The following is a 20,127-nucleotide window of genomic DNA, read 5'->3' as shown; positions in this document are numbered from 1 at the left end:
AAAATGTCTGTATCCTGTAGTGTGGTCATTTCATTTCTAGGAATTTACCCTGTAGAACTAATCAGAGCTGTAAAAAAATTCATTTGACATATATTTATTAAATACCTACTACATCCTAGGTTCTAGGAGTTAGGAATGTGGCACCAAACAAAACGTACAAAAATCCCTACTGTCTTGACTCACGTTCTAATGAGGGGAAAGAGAGAAAATAGAATTAGTAAATTGTACAATTTATTAGTAATTAAGTACTTTTGGGAAAATAAAACAGGGAAGAAAGATGAGGAATGCGTGCTCCGGTGTGTTGTGTGGGGTGTGATGCAACCTGAAGAGGTGGTTAGGCAAAGTCTCACTGAGAAGATGACATTTGAGAAAAGACCTGAGGTCATCGGGACTCAAGCCAAGCAGAAGAGTTTTCAAGGTAGAAGAAACACAAAATGTAAGCAGGCCCTGGGTACGGAACACGCCTGAGGGCTCGAGATGTCCTCGGAGGGGAGGGGTGGGTGAGGGTAGAGTAGGAGAGGGAGTATGTGAAGGGGCAGGGCAGGTTGTGGAGGGCCGTATAAGCTGATGTGATGACTTTGGCTTTTGCCTTGAGTCAGATGGCAAGTGATTATTGCAATATTTTTGACCCCTCTGTGAGTATTCTCAAGACAGCGGCCAGTGATGCTTTTTAAAGAAAAGTAAGATCACGTCACTCCTCTTTCAAAACCCTTCAATGATGGCAATTGGGTTGTAATGATTGATTTGTTTAGTGTTGCTGTGAGTTTTTAATCTCTTCAAGTGTGTCAAAAATTCTAATACTCTTTGAAAATGTGCTACTAACATTAAATAACTGAGAAGCCCTGGGTCAGTGTAATGGTTAAGAGCTTGAGCTTCACAGTTAAGGCAGATCTGCCACTTACGAGCTTTCCACTTTTATAAATCCTGGGCATGCTTCTCAATCTCTGAATCTTAACTGTAAAAAAGAGGAAATATTACCCACCTCACAGTGTTACAAAGATTAAATAAGATAATGAATTTTTTTCCAAAGTGAACGGTGCCATTGTCGGTACATGAAGTGATTTTAAAAGGTACAAGGACCTGGCATTAAAGGATCCTCTTGGAGGTAAATGTGGTTTGAGGGGATGCAAAGGTTTCCTGCAAGGAGGAGGAGACCAGGATAATGTTTTGAGACAAAAATGAAGGACACAGACATGCAGCAGGGGGGCTTTCTCCTTCCTGGCAGTGTGAGGAAGAGGATGTGGTGGCAGGAGCTGTGCTCGCTACCCTGTGTGCATGATGTAAGAAGGCTAAGGACAGAAGTCCAACGTGCTGAGGGTGGGGGGGCACAGGCTGGGGTTGGGCGTGGACCCTCCATGACATCACTTAGCTAATGAGCTGATGAGAACAGCTGATGCTCAGACTACCCTCCTCTAGACTTCCAAGGGGGGAAAAAATAAATGGTCTTTTGAGTATATTTGTACCCATAGGTGATGAGCTCCAAGAACCACAGGCCACTGAATCATCTAGGGACTAGTTTAACCCCACATCCCTGGACCTCACCAAGTCTGCTAAAACATCCTCATGGGAGGGCCTTAAGAATCTGCATTTTACATTTCCCAGATATACTGCTTTCCGATTGCTGCTATAACTCATTACCAAAAATTCAGTGGTTTAGAATGACACCAGTTACTTCTCTTACAGCTTTAGAGGTCAGAAGTCTGAAATTACTGTGTTGACGGGGCTGCATTCCTTCTGGAGGCTTCAAGGAAGAATGTGTTTCCTTGTCTTTTCCAGCTTCTAGAGGACACCTGCACTCTTTGGCTTGTAGCCCCTTCTTTTATCTTTAAAATATATCATTCCAACCCCTGCTCTGTCATTCCATTTCCTTCTGCTGTTGACCTTCTTGCCTCCTTCTTATAAGCACCCTTGTAACTACATGGAGCCCATGATAATTCAGGATAACCTCCCCATCTCAAAATCCTTAATTTAATGACACTTGTAAAGTCTCTTTTACCTCATAAAGTAACATGGGAGGAGGGCACTATTCTGACCACCACAACAGTTGATTACAGGATCAGTAATAATCAAGGATTTAAGCTACTATAGGTTTTTCTGTGACCTGCAAGTGAAAGCATCTTAACAAAATCACTGGTAGTAAAAATTTAACCCAGTGGTTTTCAGTGGGAACAGGGATAGGGACGTGGAGGATGGGAAAAAGGGTCAGGGAAAAGCTATGCACCTTAGTGTTGTTTGGGATCTTTTTCCAAAATATATATACCTGGGTCCTACTCAGAACTATGGAATTGGGATATCCAGGTAGAGACACCAGGCACGTACGGGTGAGCAAGCCTCCCTGGGTGATTCAGCTGCAACCCCTGGCTAAAATCCACTGACTAACCTCCCACTATGCATCAGTTTTCTTATCTGTAAAATATAAAAATAACAAATGTCCTGCCTATCTCTTATGATCATGTGAGGATCAAGGGAGACAGTGTATATGGAAGTGTTTTACAGTTGGTAATGAGATATTTAATTATCACTGGTTATTATTAGAGGCAAATAATGCAGATAGTAAATGCTGGTGTTAAGCAAAACAATTCATCCAGTTACTTGGAACTAAAAGAGCAAACAGAAATAAATCCTGGAGAAAAAAGAAGAAATCACAAAGCCCATTCACCAAACCTCGCACAAGACACCATATATTCCCTGAGTGTTTATCTTAAAGGTGATTTTATTTTTTTGCCCCAAACCAAAAATTGTAAATGGAAATTAGAGGGGAGAATGGATAAAAAGAGGCAAGCACATGATACTAGGGGAAAAAAAAGCCCTAACAACTAGAAAAGGGGGAGTGATTAAAAAATGTTGGAATAAGAATCCAAAAAATGTAGTGACCCGAGATCACTGAAAGCAGGGGCAAACAGCACCACGCCCCTCACTGGCCCTGCCGGAAGAGTCTGTGTGCCAACGGAATGCCTGAGCGATCCAAACAACCCCAAATCACGAAGGGAAGGGAACATTATGCTCAACGCTCTCTGTGGGGAAAATGTAATACCAACAATGACGATCGTGACATAGGTAAAGATTTTTATGGAATAAGTTTACATTTAAAAAGTTTGGGTGCTTAAAAAATTCAAATATCTTTAACATGTACATGTACAGAATGCCTGTTATGCTATATAAGTAACATCTCACTGCGTGAACTCTAACTGTTGTAAATGTGTGCATATGATTTGCTGGTGTGAAGGAAGTCCTCACACACCATAAGAGCTCAATAAATCTGTGTTGCTTGAGAGATTGGAACTGACATTGTCACCTTCATGGGTGAAGGGTGGTGTTAAATCAGTCCATCTGCTAGCTGTGGAGTATAACAATGATAATAGCACACCTTTAAGTCTATATAATTACCTAGTTACACATTGTAAAGCAAATTGAAATCATAATTTTATTTGTTCCACACTCCCTAAACCCCAAGAATCAGCTACTACTATTCTGTTTCACACTTGAACTGAGGCTCAGAGAAAACTCTTTCAGGATGTCACAATAACTAAGCAGTAAATCCCAGGTTCAATATCCAGTTTTCATTTTCAAATTTACATTATTGTAAACATCAGACTTCATTTAACCATCTAGTGAAGACTGTTTGCCAAAATACATTTCTAAAAACAAACTCAGATGGGACCCTTTGGTATGGTGATCTATCTAATATCCACGCATCTATCTATCTACTCGCCTAACAACATGAATCAGAAAAATTTCAATACAACTTCTAAAATATATCATATCTTTTTCTTTTTAATATGCCCATACACAGGCTAAGCTTCTATCAATATAAAGAGCTTTAGCTCAGAGTGAAATTTATGACTGAATCTTAAACACTTAAGTAAATAAAAACTATTAAGATAAAAGCAAGTAAACAAAATCATTAACTCTAAAAATGGAAAGCTCAAAATGTACTGATTTCACAAGTACTTGGTTGCTATATAAAATGGTACAGTTATCCCACTGGTGTATTTTTCTTTTATTTACACTTCTAGTGGACTCTACTATGTTTCTGGGCAATTTCAACCCACATACACTGATGACACATCCAGAGCCGAAAATGCAATGATTCACCAAGGCTGCCAACTGGACAGCTCAGTGACGTCTCCATCAGATGTGGAGCTGCACTCTGCGTAATGCAGGCGCTCACCCCTCTGACCCCACCACGCACCGCGCATGCCTCCAGCAAAGCGTATTCATCCACCTCCGACCCACCCTCGCACCTGAGGAAGGGTACATGCTGTGAAAACAAAGTAAATAAAAAAGGATTATATAAAGGCACCCTTAGTCAGAAGTCATCTTTTCTACATTAACAGTGAAAAAGTATTCATTATGAGTTAGGCCATTTTTTACCATTACCTTTGAGCTCTTTGCATAGGAACCAAAGTACAAAATAGAGTATTTTGAAATTATTGAACGTGATTAAGCAAACTACAGTCAACATTTTCTGATATGCCTAAGAACACTAACTTTGGTGTCAGACATTCCTAGGACAGGGTTTCAAGTTCCAGCTTGACCATGTGCTAGCTATCTGACCTTAGGCAACTTGCTTAAGCTTCAATTCCCTCAGCTGCAACAAGTGGATGGAACCAGGACCCGAGGCACAGTGTTATCACGAGGGTTAAATGAGATGATGTATGTAAAGGAGTTAGCACAATCTCTGAAAATGACAGCCCCAGCAGGCCTCGCCATTGTTGCCACCTGTACTGCATCTTACATAAGGGTTTGGGGTACACATTACAGCACACTAGAGATTAGATGGCACTCCATTCACTTAAGGCATTAGGTCAGACTGAAGTACAGGAAAAAGACGTTTTTAGTGAATAAATTTCACCATCTGACTAGAACCCCAAATGCACTTCTGTCCTTACAATTCAATATAAAGCCAACCCCATGTTTTTTCTTTGACCAACAAAGATTTACTAACTGTTCTACATACTCTAGTCTAAGCTTAAGAAAATATTTTCTCACAAATAACTGAGAGTGTCTGACATTTGGATTCTTAAATTATTTGTGATCCCTTCTTTCTTGCCTCTTTGCTTTAACTATATTCTGATGGGAAAATGTATATATAATAAGTTACAATAAAGACTAGGAAGGATCGACTACTGTCTTCAACAATTTTAAAATATAATTAACAGGAATAATCTGAATGCCTCTTCCTACTTTCACCAATATAACTGGGCTATAATACTTTTCCCCCCCTAAAAAATGTTAGTAATGCTTGGCAAGTGAACCCAAAGAAATGGACAATGTGCATAAAAATGTACAATAGAAAGCTGTGAAAAACATTGGTGCTCATCACAGATACAAATACCTCTATTTGCCCATGTTTCTGCCCCGGTTGATGGATTATGGGCTTAAATTGTATATCAGGATTTACATTTGGCTGTTGAGTAAAGACACACTAACAGTGGCTGAATGACTATTTTTTATTTTTTTTCTCACAAATGAGAAGTCTGAAATTAGGTCATCCAGGACTGCAAAGAAAGTTGGCTGAAAGGTAACTGTTCCACCATCCTCACAGTACTCAGGGTCATAAGAAGGCTGCTCTCCACCAGCTATTTCATCCATATGCCATGTAAGAGCAAAGTCAAAAACCCTGTTTTCATGAGGCTTTCCCTTTTATTCAAGAACAGATATCTTCCCCAGGGACATTTCACAGGCCAGAACTAAGCTGGAATGTAGCCACCTCATCTATAGGAATACCAAGTATTTTAGCTTAGCTCAGAGTTACCCAAATTAAATCAGGGTTCCCTTAAAACAGAATGAGTGAGAGAAGATTCTGGGTAGATGGCAGAGTAGAAAGCACCAGGAATCTGTCTCTCCACCTAGAAAACAATTACACTGGCAGAATTTGCCTGATATAACTGTTTCGGAACTGTAGAGTCTTTCAAAGGCTTGCAAATTGGCATGGGGAGACTTCTATGGTAAATTGCAGTAAATTTCAGTAAATTTCAGCTCTTAATACAATAGCAGCTGCTCATCATCTACCCCTAACTGTGCACATGCTCTTAGAGCAAGACCCTTCCCTTCCACCTGAAGTGTCTTCCAGGTGATTTAAAGGGTCAGTACCATCCCCTGAAATTCATTTTATACTTTCCCCTCTTCTGGGAACCAGACATCAAAAACTAGGACATTAAAAACTAACTGCAATAGACAGAGAAAATAAGAAAGTGACCATGCACACTCAGAGAAAGGTTCAGAAAAGACCTGAGAAGGCCTTAAGCATACAGCTCAGACTGAGACATAGAGACAGACTACAGCAATCAATAAACCAAAAGCAACTCAAAAATCAACAACCCTGAGAAAGGGGGAGAATCTGATTTCTAAAGCTAACACATTATTAGATTCAAATGTCCAGTGTTCAACAACAACAAAAATTCATGAGGCATACAAAAGTTAAGCATGACCCATTCAAAGAAAAAAAAATCTATAGAAATAGTCCTTGAAAAACACCTAATAAAGATGCAACAGACTGAGACTTGAGGTTTGAACAAAATGGAAATATCAACAAAGAGAGAAAACCTTGAAAGAAAGCAAAAAAAGGTTCTGGAGCTGAAAAGTATAATAACTAAAATTAAAAATTCACTAAATTCAATGGCATATTTGAACAGAAGAAAGAACTGGCAAACTTGAAGACTGGACAATGGAAATTATCAAGTCTGAGGAAGAGAAAGGGAAACAATTGAAGAAAAGCAAACAGAGCCTATGGGACCTGTGTGGGACAAGTGAACCAATATACCAATCATGGGAGTCCAAGAACAAGAGAGAGAGAAAGGAGCATTGAGAATATTTTAAAAATTAATGGATGAAAAGTCTACATATTTTGTGAAAGACACAAACATCCAAGAAGCTCAACAAACTCCATGTAATATGAACTCAAAGAGAGCCCTGCAATGAGACATATTATTTAAAAAAAAATAAGAACTTTTGCCCTGGCTGGTGTGGTTCAGTGGATTGAGTACTGGTCTGCAAGTAGAAAGGGCACTGGTTTGATTCTGGGTCAGGGCACATGGGTTGTGGGTTCGGTCCCCAGTTGGAGTACATACAAGAGGCAACTGATTGATGTTTCTCTCTCACAAGGATGTTTCTTTCCCTCTCTTCTTCCCTCCCTTCCCCCTCTCTAAAAATAAATAAAATCTTTTTTAAAAGCTAATATTATTATAAAAACATTTTTAACTGCACTTTTTGTTTTCTACATAATTTAAGATTTAAAGAAAAAACAATTATTGGTACAAAAGCTGGTATGATTGCAATTTTGGTTTGTAACTCCAAATCTTGTTTTCTCTATGATTTAAGAGACTAATGTATTTTAAAACATTACTAATTTATGTTTTGGGGCACACAATGTATAAAAATGTAATTTTGTGACATCAACAACAAAAGGAGTTGAGACGGAGCTATAAAGGAGCAGAATTTTTGTATGTTATTGAAGTTAGGGTGGTATACATTCAAATTAGAGTGTTATAACTTTAGGAGGTTAAATGTAATCACTATGGTAACCACAAAGAAAATAGCTATACAATATACACAAAAAGAAATGAGAAGGGAATTTAAACATTTCCCTATGAAAAATCAACTCAGTACAAAAAAAGACAGTTAATACTGGATATGAGGGACAAAAATGCTTTAAGTCACATAGAAAACAAATACTACAATGGCAGAAGTAAGTCCCTTCTTGTTGTTAATGACTTTAAATCAGTTGCATTTCTATATACGAACAATGCATAATCTGAAAAAAATTTCAAAAGTAATTCCATTTACAATAGCTTCAAAAAGAATAAAAACTTAGGAATTAATCAAGAAGGTGAAATACTTGCACAATGGAAACTATAAAGCATTGCTGACAAAAATTCAAGAGGGCATAAATAAATGAAAATACCTCCCCAGATTTAATATTGTTAGTGTCAATATTACTCAAAGTGATCTACAGAATCAATGCAATCCTTATCAAAATCACAATAATTTTTTTTTTTTTGCAGAAAGAGAAAAACCATCCTAAAATTCATATGGAATCACAAGGGACTCTGAATAGCCAATGTAATCTTGAAAAAGAAAAGCAAAACTGACTTATATACTTCCTGATTTGAAAACATACTACAGAGCTACAGTAATCAAAATAGTGTGGTACTGGCATAAAGACAGACATATATACCAATGGAATAGAGAGAACAGAAATAAATCTTTGCATATATGCTCAAATGATTTTTGAAGAGTGCCAAAACCTTTCAATGGGGAAAGAACAGACTACTCAATAAATGGTGCCAGGAAAACGGGCTATCCACATGCAAAAGAATGAAGCTGGACCCTTACCTAACACCACATACAAAAGAACTTGACATAGATTAAGGGTCTAAATGTAAGCCTAAAATAATAAAATTCTGAGATAAAAATATAGGACAAAAGCTTCATAACATTGGATTTGGCATTGATTTCTTGGATATAACACCAATAGTACAGGTAACAAAAGAAAAAATAGGAAAACTGAACTTTATGAACAGTTTAAGATTTTATGCATCTAAAGATATCTTCAGCCATGGCTGGCGTAGCTCAGGGGATTGAGCGCGGGCTGCGAACCAAAGCATCGCAGGTTCGATTCCCAGTCAGGGCACATGCCTGGGTTGCAGGCCACAGCCCCCAGCAACCGCACATTGATGTTTCTCTCTTTCTCTTTCTCCCTCCCTTCCCTCTCTAAAAATAAATAAATAAAATCTTTTTTAAAAAAGATACCTTCAACAAAGAAAATGTTTGCAAATCATACATGTGATAAAGGATTAATATGCACAATATAGAGAGAACTCCTACAACTCAACAACAGAAACATAAAACCTGAATCAAAAAATAGGCAAAGGACTTGAACAAGCATTACTTCAAAGAAGATATAAGTAAAATCAATAAGCATATAAAAAGATGCTCGACATCACTTATCATTAGGGTAATCCAAATCAAAACTACAATGAGATACTTTCTCACACCTGCTAGGATGGCTAATAACAAAACAACAGCAAACAAGTGCTGGCAAGGATGTGGATATATTGGAACCCTTGTGCTCTGTTAGTGGGAATATAAAATGGTATAGCCACTGTGGAAAACAGTATGGAAGTTCCTCATCTGGGAATGTATCTCCCTACCCCAAATTGAAAGCAGGGCCTCAAAGAGACATCTGCACACCCACATTCATAGTGGCATTATTCACAGTAGCTAAAATGTGAAAGTAACCCAGTGTCTATCAACAGATGAACGAATAAGCACATACACATACATACATACAATGAAATATTATTCATCCTTAAAAATAACGGAAATTCTGCAATATGCTACAACATGGATGAACCTCATCCATGGATGAGAACATTATGCTAAGTGAAATAAGGCAATCACAAAAAGACAAATACTGTATGATTCCAATTATATAAAGTACTTAGAGTAGTCAAAACCCTAAAGAAAGAAAGTAGAATGGTGGCCACCAGGGGTTGGTGGCAAGGGAGAATAGGGAGTTATTGTTTAACAGCAGAGTTTCAGTTTTACAAGACTAAAAGGATTACGATGATGGGTGGTAGTGAGAGCTTCACAACAGTGTGAATGTATTTAACATCACTAAACTATACACTTAAAAATGGTTGAGATGTTAAATGCTATATGTATTTTACCACTGGAATAACACAAAAACAAACCAAAAAACCAGAATGAGGGATCAGTGGAAGAAATACAGCATAAATATAGAGCTATATTAATGGAATTTGCCGTTAAGTGGTAAGAAACTGCAGCTAAGATTTATGATTCATTGTGGGGAAAAATAATTAAAATGTCAAGTGATTAACAATTGAAGTATTTATATGGATTGGTAATTAATAATAATAACCATAATGACATCTTGGACTTATTCATAGAGTACTTTTATCTACAGATCCCAATATGTTTTCTACACCTATTAACTTTTCTCACAAAGTTAAATGAAAAATTTTCCAGAGAATATTTGCTTAAGGTAAAGGAAAGAAATATAGAATTTAAAACTACAGAATGATCCCTTGTGCCAAGTGCTATGCTAAATGTGCTATATATGTTGCCTCATTTTCTTCTTCCAGAGTGAAAGATTCAGAAAGGTTAGGTAGGCTTTTAAAGTTGTTCATGAGAAATGCAATCTGAATCTAGTTAGGTTCACCAAAACTGGGTGTGCTGAACCAAACAGACTCTTCATTAATCCAATGCTCACCCCTTATCAAAGAGGTTTGTAAGTGTAGCCCTGGTAAGTGTTATGTACAACAAAACAAAAAAGTCTCAATATTTAGATCAAATTGTTAGTGCTAGACCAAAAGAAGTAAGGAAAAATAGAGGGAAGGGGGTGAGAGGCAAAGCTTTGATTGCTATGAAACAACAACCAAACATTTAGATGAAGTAAAACCATGTCACCTAAGGTGTTATTCTCTTTAATTCAAATATAAGTTTACAGATGGGCAGCTTTGTCCCAAGGAAATTAAACTTTCAGAGAACATGCATGCAGAATACATATAAACTCGGTAGGATATCATATAGCCATTAATTAACATTATAATATGTTCCTGAACATATAGAGTCTGTAACCCAATTAGCAATTTTCCCTAAATCTTTAACCATTCTGAAGACTAAAAAAAAGGTAGCATTGCAATATTATTACTAAACAAAATACTAAAAATAATAGGACACAATAACAACTCTTTTTCTCTGAGCACATATACAACTCCCATTGCTTTTAGAGAGCTTAGCACACACACATTTGGAGAACAAAGAGAAATACATAGTAATGCCTCAGAACTATTGTAAGTGGTGCATTATCTTCCTAAGACTAAATAAGAAAAGTAGAGGTTGTTAGATTTACAGTTTTCAAATATGTGCATGTCCAATCAATTATTTGTGTTAATTTTAATTTAAAAAATTACCCCATAGAAAATGGTTACATCACTGATGGATTAGATCATAACACTCTTTCAGAAAAGCAAAGATAAGTTTAGCAAGTTTAAATAATATACTAAATAAAGGTTCCCTTTCTCAGCCAAGAAAACACGTGAGGTGAAGTCAAGTATGGGGAGTTCTGGAGTCAGTTTCATAATTACTTACAACACCACAAATAGAGTAAAAAACTCTTTACTAAAATTTTTTAAATTCACAATTATGTAGTTGGGTACATATTCACTGCTAGCTTTGCAGATCATAAAGTCTCAAAAGCAAATTTTTGTTTTGAGATCTTGGTCTTTCTACAAAGAATAATGGGTATGGTAGTGGTGGGGGAGGAGCCCTTAAAGGTGGAAGAGGCCTGGGAAGCTCACTCAAGACTTTCACTTTAAGATAGATAAACAAATCAACAAGATTACTGAGGAATATTTGCCTGTTTGCAATAATGAATACATTTTTTTTATTGTGGTGTGTATGTTGAGGAGGTTGACATGTTTTAGTTGTAGATTACCAAAATGGGCTTATGACACTTTTTGTTTGCTTTAAAACTAATTTAAAAAATTATTTAGCCCTAACTGGTGTGGCTCAGTTGGTTGGGCATCATCCCGCAAAGTGAAAGATCGCTGGTTTGAGTCCCATCAGGGCACCTGCCTGGGTTGTAGGTTTGGTCCCCTGTTGGGACACATATGAAAGGCAATCGATCAATCCAATGTTTCTCTCTCACATAGATGTTTTTCTCCCTTTATTTCTCCCTTCCTTCTCCTCTCTCAAAAAATAAATAAATAAAATCTTTAAAAAAATTTTTTAAGTAAAACTTTCCCTCCCCAATAGACAAAGACCTGGACCCTCTAATGGCTTCCTACCAGTTGATTTTTAAAACCTGCAAACTGATTGGGTGACATTTAATCTCTGAGATTAAAATCACTTAGTGAATATTGTATTGTTCCACTGTTCTCACTGTCATTTTGGCATTTGGGGCCTCGCTCTGCTGCTTCTGCTGGCGCACTTACCGCTAATGAAACCTAGCCCAGGAGCAGCTGCCTGAATCTATGTCAAACTGCATCTGGCAGCCATCTATCTTCCAGCCATCTAAATTCACCTCTGAAATCATACAAAAGAGCGCAGAGCGCCCTGCAGCAACACCAACACACCAGTCTTTGTTTCATCAAGGCTGTAAAGCAATTTTAGACCTTTTTTTTTTGCCGCATATTTTAGAGTGGCAGCTTTTGAAAGCAATGGGGGAAAGTTTTGCTTTTTTTTAATTGTGAGAATATCAAGTTTTAAAAATATCCTGCTAAAATTTGGTAGACTGTCATTAGCACAGTTTTGGCTGAAATAGTACATTTAAGGGCTTGCCAGTAGAGACACACTGGTGCCGACAGATCCCAGACAAGGAGGCAAGTCTGCTTAAAATTCTTGAGTTGTCACGGTTATTAAATATGTTGTGCCACAAAACCTTCCAGTAGTCACAGGTTTTCTCCATATCAGCTCTGCTAAATTATCAAAAATGCTGGCTTTAGCAGGAAAATTATTTACATGTGCATTCAAGAAACATTATTTTAAAGGACTGTTATATGAGAAAGATTTTTCTGAATGTGGGGAAGGGGAGAGAGGGAGAGAAGGGAGGGAGGGGGAAAGACAGAGAATAGATAGATGATTGATTTTTTTAAAGACGAGCTCTTTTTGCAAAAATCATAATTAGTTGGGATTACTCTTAACAAATGACTCTTTTCCTGCCCTTCTGATGATAATGACCTTCATAAGAGGATTTTTTTTCACTATAATGGCTAAGGTTTGAACCATTAAGAAAGGAATGTAACAAACATGTTCTAAAGAATCTACAAATAAAGCCAAGCCATAGATGATGCCTAAAGCAAACTTAGTTGTTAGATCAGAAATAAGTGAAAAAAAGCTTTTTTTGCTCATTTGTTGATTTTATTTATATATATGTATTATGTATATATTCACATACATATATCATCAATTTCACTTTAGGCAGTGTTACCTGCATTCTATACTTTTTTATTGTGGAATTTACATTTACTATTCCAACCTTTTTAGAGTACACAGTTCAGTGGCATTAAGTACCTTTATATTGTTGTACAACCATCACCACTATCCATTTCCAGAACTTTTTCATCATCCCAAACAGAAACTCTGTATCCATTAAACAATAAATCTTCATTCTTTCCTGCCCACAGCCTCTGATAACCTCTATTCTACATTCTGTGTTTACAAATTCAATTTTTTAGGTGCTTTATACAGGCAGAGTCATACAATATTTGTCTTTTGTGTCTGTCTTATTTCATTTATATGTTTTCCAGGTTTATCTATGTTGCAGCATGTATTAAAATTACATCTCTAAAAAATGAGTAATACCCTATTTTATATATATATACACACTACATTTTCTTTATCCATTCATCTGTTGATGGACATTCAGATTGTTTCTGCCTTTTAGCTACTGTGAAAAATGCTGCTATGAACACTAGCATACAAGTATCTGTTTGAGTTCCTGCTTTCAATTATTTTGGGTACAGACCTAGAAGTGGAATTGCTAGATCATATCTAGAACTTTTTGAGGAACCGAAGAGTAGCTTTTTAAAATAAATCTTCTAAAGCTTAATTTTGTCCTTGTAATGAGTCATAGATTACCATATTTTTCGGACTACAAGATGCACCCCCCAAATTTGGGAGGAAATGGGGGTGCATCTTACAGTCCAAATGCACTGTGCCTGGCTTGCTGGGGGGCGGGGGGCGGTGGTGGCGTGGAGTCACAGGTTATTAAATATTTTACCACAGTTTTTGCTTCAAAATTTTTTTTTTCTATTTTCCTCCTCTAAAACCTAGGTGTGTCTTATGGTCCGGTGTGTCTTATAGTATGAAAAATACGGTAGTTTAATAATTCATATTCTTCCTCTGTGCTGTATGGAGGTCATCAGTTCCCTCCACATTGCTAAATTCAATGGTCAATCTCAGTCCTTACCTTACCTGATCTACAAAGTTGATCAGCTGATCCTCCCTCTTCCTCCCAGAGACACTGTTCATTTTGCTTCCATGATGCTACACTCTAGGCTTTCTTCTTCTCTCACTGGCCATACCTTCTCAGCCTCTCTCATTGGCTCCTCGCCCTCTCCCTGACCTCTAAAGGGTCTCTGGGGCTCAGTCTTCGGGCTTCTTCACCATATCTACTCCCCCCTTGGAGATGTCATCTAGTTTCACAGCTTTAAATATAATATAAATGTTGACAGCTTGCAAATTTTTATCTCCAGTCTGTATGCCTCCCCTCTGAACTCCACACTGGAACACCCAACTGCCTACTCAACATCTCCACACAGATGTCTCCAACTCAACATGAGCCTCTCAACTTACCCCTGCAGTTTCTTTTTCCATCTCGGTTGATGGCAACACCATTTGTTTGTTCAAGTCCTTACTCCATAGCCTTGGAGTCATCAGTATTCCTCTTTCCTTCATACCCAACATCCAATCTGGCAGCAAATCCTGTTGTTTCTGTCTTTAAACTCTAAAGACAAACGATCACTTCTCATGACTCTCCTGCTACCACCTCAATCTGAATCACCATCACTTCTTGCCTGGAGTACTGAAATAGCTTCTGAAGGAAAAGCTTCCTTGCTTTTACCCCATTCTTCTACTGTCTATTCTCAATACAGCAGCCAGAGTAACCCTTTTGAAAATAAGTCAGGTCATATCCCTCTTCCACTCACAATCCGCTAATGCCTCTCCATTTCAGTCAAAGCAGGACCCAAAGACTTTATCACACTCTAGAAGGCTCTACAAGTTCTGGACTCTCGTTTACTTTCTAACTGCTTCACTACTCTTCACCAATACTGTCTTCACATCCTTGCTAGTCCTTGAACATGCTAGACACTTTCCACCTCAAAGCCTTTACACTGGGTATTCCTTCTGCCTGGAGCTCTCTTCTTCCACATACCTACGAGTTTTCTCCTACTTCCTTCAAGACTTTAAAAACAGAGTTTTTAAACCCTGTTTAAAATTGCAAATTACAACCCACTCACTCCTGCAGCCTTTTCCATATCCTCAGCCCCTAAACACTGCTTAAAATTATTTTTCCATAGAACTTACCTCCTAACATTAATTGTATAATTTATGCATTACATTTATTGTCTTCTGTGTCAGTTAAACTGTAAGTGCCATGAAAAGCAGGGGACTTTCCCCTCTGATTTTGTTTGCTGTTTTATTTCCAGCACTTAGCAGAATGTGTATAATAAGGTAGATGCTCAATAGATAGTTTTTAAATGAATTGGTCAGCAGAAAAATACCCTTCATTTTGGGATATATTTTCAGTTACAAGTGGCTAATGGGGTTATATTCATATGTGCAGCACCTCTCTTATGGCAACTCACAAAATTTTTAAACATTTTTAAAGCATCTTCTATGAGTCAGGCACTGTACTAGCTGCAGGTAAAATACAGATACCCCTTCCCTCACGAAGTTCACAGTACAACAGAGTTCCAAGGAGTTTACAATTTTTAAAACTTTTCATTTTCAGATAATTGTTTTTTACATGCAGTTGTCAAAAACAATACTGAGAGATATCATACACCCTTTCTCAATATCCTCCAAGGGTAATGTTTTACAAAACTACTGTATAGCACAAGTTATTGACATTGATATAGTCAAGATACAGAACTCTCCTGTCACCATACAGATCCCTTGTGTTGCCTTTTTTACAGCCATACCCACTTCCCTCCCAGTCCCCTCCCCTTCCTTAACCCCTAGAAGCCATTAATCTCTTCTCAATTTCTATAATTTTGTCACTTCAAGCATGTTCTGTACTTGGAATCATGTAGTATGCAACTTTTTGGGACTGTTTTTTTTCACTCAGCATAATTCATCCAGGTTATGGCATATATTCAGTTCCTTTTTGTTGCTGACTGGTGCTGAACATTCCATAATTTCACCATTCCTTCATTGAAGGATCTGTGTTGTTTCCAGTTTGGGGATACTATGAATAAAGCTGCTATAAACATTTGTATACAGGTTTTTATATGAACTTAAGCTTTTGTTTTTCTGGGGTAAACATTCAGACATGCAATTGCTGGGTTGTGTGGTAGTGCCATGTTTAGTTTTTAAAGAATCTGCTAAGCTGTTTTGCAAAGTGTCTGCAACATTTTACATTCCTACCAGCAATGTATCTATCTATGACCCAGTTTCTCAGCATCCTCATCAGCATTTGGTGTCACCATTATTTTTTTATTTAGCCATTCTGAGAGGTACGTGTATATCCCATTGTGCCTTTAATTTGCATTTCCCTAATCTAATGATGTCAAACAGGTTTTTGCCATCTGTATATCCTCTTTGGTGAAATGTCTCTTTCATGTCTTTTGCCCATTTTTAATTGGATTTTTATTGTTTAGTTTTGAGAGTTCTTTATATATTCTAGATCATCAGCTTTCAACCTTTTCTATCTCATGTCACACGTAAATCAATTACTAAAATTCTTCAGCACACCAGGAAATATTTTTTGCTGATCTGACAAAAAAATAGGTATAATTTTGATTCATTCGTACCAAATGGCTATTGATGTGTTGGTTGTTGTCATTTTTTAAAATTTGACAATAAAAGAAAAGAGGTCAGTGCCCCTGACTAAATAAGTATTGCATGTTTAAAAAAAAATTGTAGCACAACAGGTGAAAATCGCTGTTCTAGATGCTAGCCCTTTCTCAGCATATGGTTTGCAAATATTTTCTCCAAGTCTGGAACTTGTCTTTTCATCTTTTCAATACAATCTTTCAAAGAACAAACTTAAACTTAACTTTGATGATCTAATTGTTCAAGTCTTCCTTTTATGGATCATGCTTTTCATTTGTAATACAATTTATTTTGTAACAGAACTGAGTCTTAAATAAGAGTTTGCCCAGGTTGAGAAATGGGAAAGAACATTCAAGGCTAAAGAATCATCATGGCAACACTAGCTATGATGTCAGTTGGCTTAAAAATATGAGAATTGGAGAACAATTGTGGCAATTCCATACTTACAACAATACCCCTGTACCCTTTACAGGATGGAGGGGCTGGGGGGTAGTTTCTCTATGTTTACCATTTGAAATATTTGGGAACTGGCTAATACAGATACTTAAAAACAAAAACAAAAACAAAGAAATTACTAATGCCATCCACTCTGAGACAATACATAATTCTAGATACCAGAAATGGAACTCAGGAAGAATTTCCCTATACAAATACTGTGGTAGTGATTATCTAAGGTAGAGAGTATTGTGAGGAGCGGGGGCCTGTCCTTTATTTGACATGATCACTTTACAGGCTATTCTACTGAAATGAACTTTCCAGATAATTGATGAAGCTTACCTCTTTCAGAATGCCAATATGTTTTTTCTTTCAACCACTATGGAAGACTGTGGATTATTGTTACTAAATCTAAGTATTTTACTTTGTGGTAATGTTGTTAAATGAGCAATGCTTCAGAGCTATTCAAGTTCACAGGACTGGTTGCAGCTATATCAAATTCCTCTGAACTGCCTGCTTAGTTTTTGCCTCGGCTTTTTATGTGTCTGTATTTGTTAGTGGACATTCTGCTCTCAATTTTTGCAACTGTCAAGATGCCTACTTCTCACTACCTCCTAATCTGCAGTGGTTTGGGAAGCCCTGTAACTAAGTCAACAAGAATTGTCTAGACTAAGAGTAATAGACTCTAAAGGAGGACATGATTCTACTCACCTCTGAGTAAAACACATTAGTGCATGGCCATGTGATGATAGTTGATTTTAATGCTACTGAAAACTTTGGAAAGAGGTTTCTGGCTTTCCCTAAATATATATTCCCCCTTTCTTCAGAAATAATTTTTAGCTGAGCCCACGAATACCCAACCAAAAACTAAGTTTCCTAGCCTCTTTTGTAGCTGAGTATAGCCATGTGACTATGTTCCAGCAAATGCGATATGAGCTGAAGCGGCAGTTACAACTTCTGGGTTGTGCCCATCCACCCTGCCACTCCCCCACCCCCACTCTGTTTCCCCTTTCCAGTGGAGGCTTTAGGGGGTGTTGAGCCATCCTGGACAAAAGTAAGGCTCCAGGCATAGTGGAGCAGTAAGATGGAAAGGGATATAATAACAGTTCTAGCATATTGTTCCCCAATTTTTATCTGCTGTATCTTTAACGACCACTACTATTTTCAAGAGATGCAACAATATTCTTTTTTTAGTATTATCATTCTGAAATTGTTCTATTTCATTCCAAGAATGTAGTTTTATTTAAAGAATGACAGTTCACTGGTCAAATTTATGCTTAACCAGAGAGGTTGCAGAAGCTACTACACCAGTCAGCTGTTCTAAACTTTTTTATGTTAAATATGAACATTTTCCCAAAACTACTCTTAAGTCACATCTCATTTATCTTTCTCCTTAGAACTGCATAGGCTTGTTTTAAATAGTTTCAAAACCTAGAGTAAACTACAAAGTTCATTAAGGGTACAGGTACTCTAGTTAATGCTCAAAATAGTGGGCCAGAGGTAAAGCAAGTATTATTAAATATAAAAGCAATCTTTATCAACACAAATTGAACCTTTTTCCTAATAAAATAGCAGTCCAATATACTGTATCATTCTATAAAGATATATTACTCCCAAATCACAGTGAAAGGAACTTGAATAATTTACCTTTTTCTTCCAACTATATATGCCTTAGAGATACCTCACTAAAAACTGGTATTGGACACAACAAAATGACATTTGCATAATGTAATGCTGTGGTGACAGTACTGAGATGATTGTTACAAACTCTTTGTGTATATAATACACAGTTATATTGTTACTGTATAGAACATTGGTCCAATAACAAAATAGAGAACAGCAGCTGAAAATTTATCTCATTCAATGTTCAGAGATAAAGTTAACCATTCTTTCCATTATTTTCTGCAGATAAACCCCCTTTCTATATTGAATTCTAATGGCAATTAAATACAGGTATTTCTCCAAGCTACTGTATGAAGAGGATGCTGTAGGCCATCACTATTCAACATAGTACAACATAAGGACTCTTCCATTCACCAGTGCTGGCACACTTCCAAAATATACCCAGCAATCATTTTATTTCTGTCCAGGAGACTGCACAGAAATAAAGATCAGATATAAGCACAGGTACATATAAGCAGCAAGATTACAGTCAATAGACTCTAAAAATTGAACATGGCAGACACAGTGAGGCTGGCGCACAATACTCTTAGTTAAAAATGAATTCTAAATTAAAATACATATATGCAGAACTTTCTGAGAGGAATGTTGTGGTAAGTAGCCTCTAACATGGTCACATTTATTCCTGCCTCCTTGTATTCACGTCCTTGTGAAATTCCCTGTCCTTCATCATAGGCTGACCTAGTGACTCACTTCCAACAAATAGATGCAGCAAACGTGGGATGTTGCTTTCAGAATTAGGTTTCAAAAAGTCTGTGGCTTACATCGTGCTCACCCTCCCTTGCTCGATTGCTCTGATGGCAGTCAGATGCCATGTTGTGAGCTACTCTCGACAGAGGCCCATAAATCAAGAGACTCCCTCCAACAGCCCTGAGGGGCTGAAGCCTTCATTCCAAGTTTGTATGAAACTGAACACTGCCTGCAACTGTGTGAGTGAGCTTATGTATAGAACTTTCCTCAGTCAAGCTTTCAGATGAGATGGCACACTTGGTTGACCCTGAGCCCCTAAGGTAGAGTGGCTGCATCTGGATTCTTTACTCACAAAAACTGAGATGTATTTGTTGTTTTGAGTTGTTTGGTTTTAGGGTAATTTGTTTTGCAGCAACAAATAACTAATACAGCTGTTCCAAAATATAGATATCAGTGTAAGAGATCATGATGCCAAAAAGCCATACATAAATTTCATTTCATTGTTTTGCTGCTTTTATACACACTAGGAATTTGTAAGTAGTATTGAAGTGAAAATAAAAGGAAGGTATTGTCCAGAGTATGAAAGTAACTTTGCTATATCTACACAACAGGGAAACTAGCAAATCAGTCTTTAAAAGTAACCAAATACTTTTATTAAATCTTTTAGGATTAATGCTTTCGTATCAAAGCAATGATCTACATTACATAACCATAAAAATTTCTTACTCTTACCCACCAAAATAATATCTTGATTAAATAGTATCTTGATTATAATTTAGGATGGTATTCTAACTG

General features: G+C 37.2%; 1 protein-coding gene across 3 annotated transcripts in view; it reads right to left on the bottom strand.

Annotated features, from left to right (window-relative positions):
- The window catches only part of SERTAD2 (SERTA domain containing 2), a 129,984-nt gene that overhangs the window by 42,636 nt on the left and 67,221 nt on the right, over nucleotides 1-20,127 (bottom strand). Inside the window, exon 1 of one of the 3 annotated variants that reach the window (XM_045827486.1) lies at nucleotides 4,245-4,261. The exons of the other annotated variants lie outside the window; for them this stretch is intronic. The gene's annotated coding sequence lies outside the window, so the exon portion shown is untranslated. Of the gene's footprint in view, nucleotides 1-4,244; nucleotides 4,262-20,127 lie in introns of those variants that run through there. 3 annotated transcript variants of the gene reach the window in all.

This window comes from Phyllostomus hastatus, unplaced genomic scaffold (genome assembly GCF_019186645.2).
Source record: "Phyllostomus hastatus isolate PE091 unplaced genomic scaffold, TTU_PhHast_1.1 phas_scaffold_78, whole genome shotgun sequence".
Classification (NCBI taxonomy): domain Eukaryota; kingdom Metazoa; phylum Chordata; class Mammalia; order Chiroptera; family Phyllostomidae; genus Phyllostomus; species Phyllostomus hastatus.
This window is presented reverse-complemented; position numbering and strand designations above follow the sequence as displayed.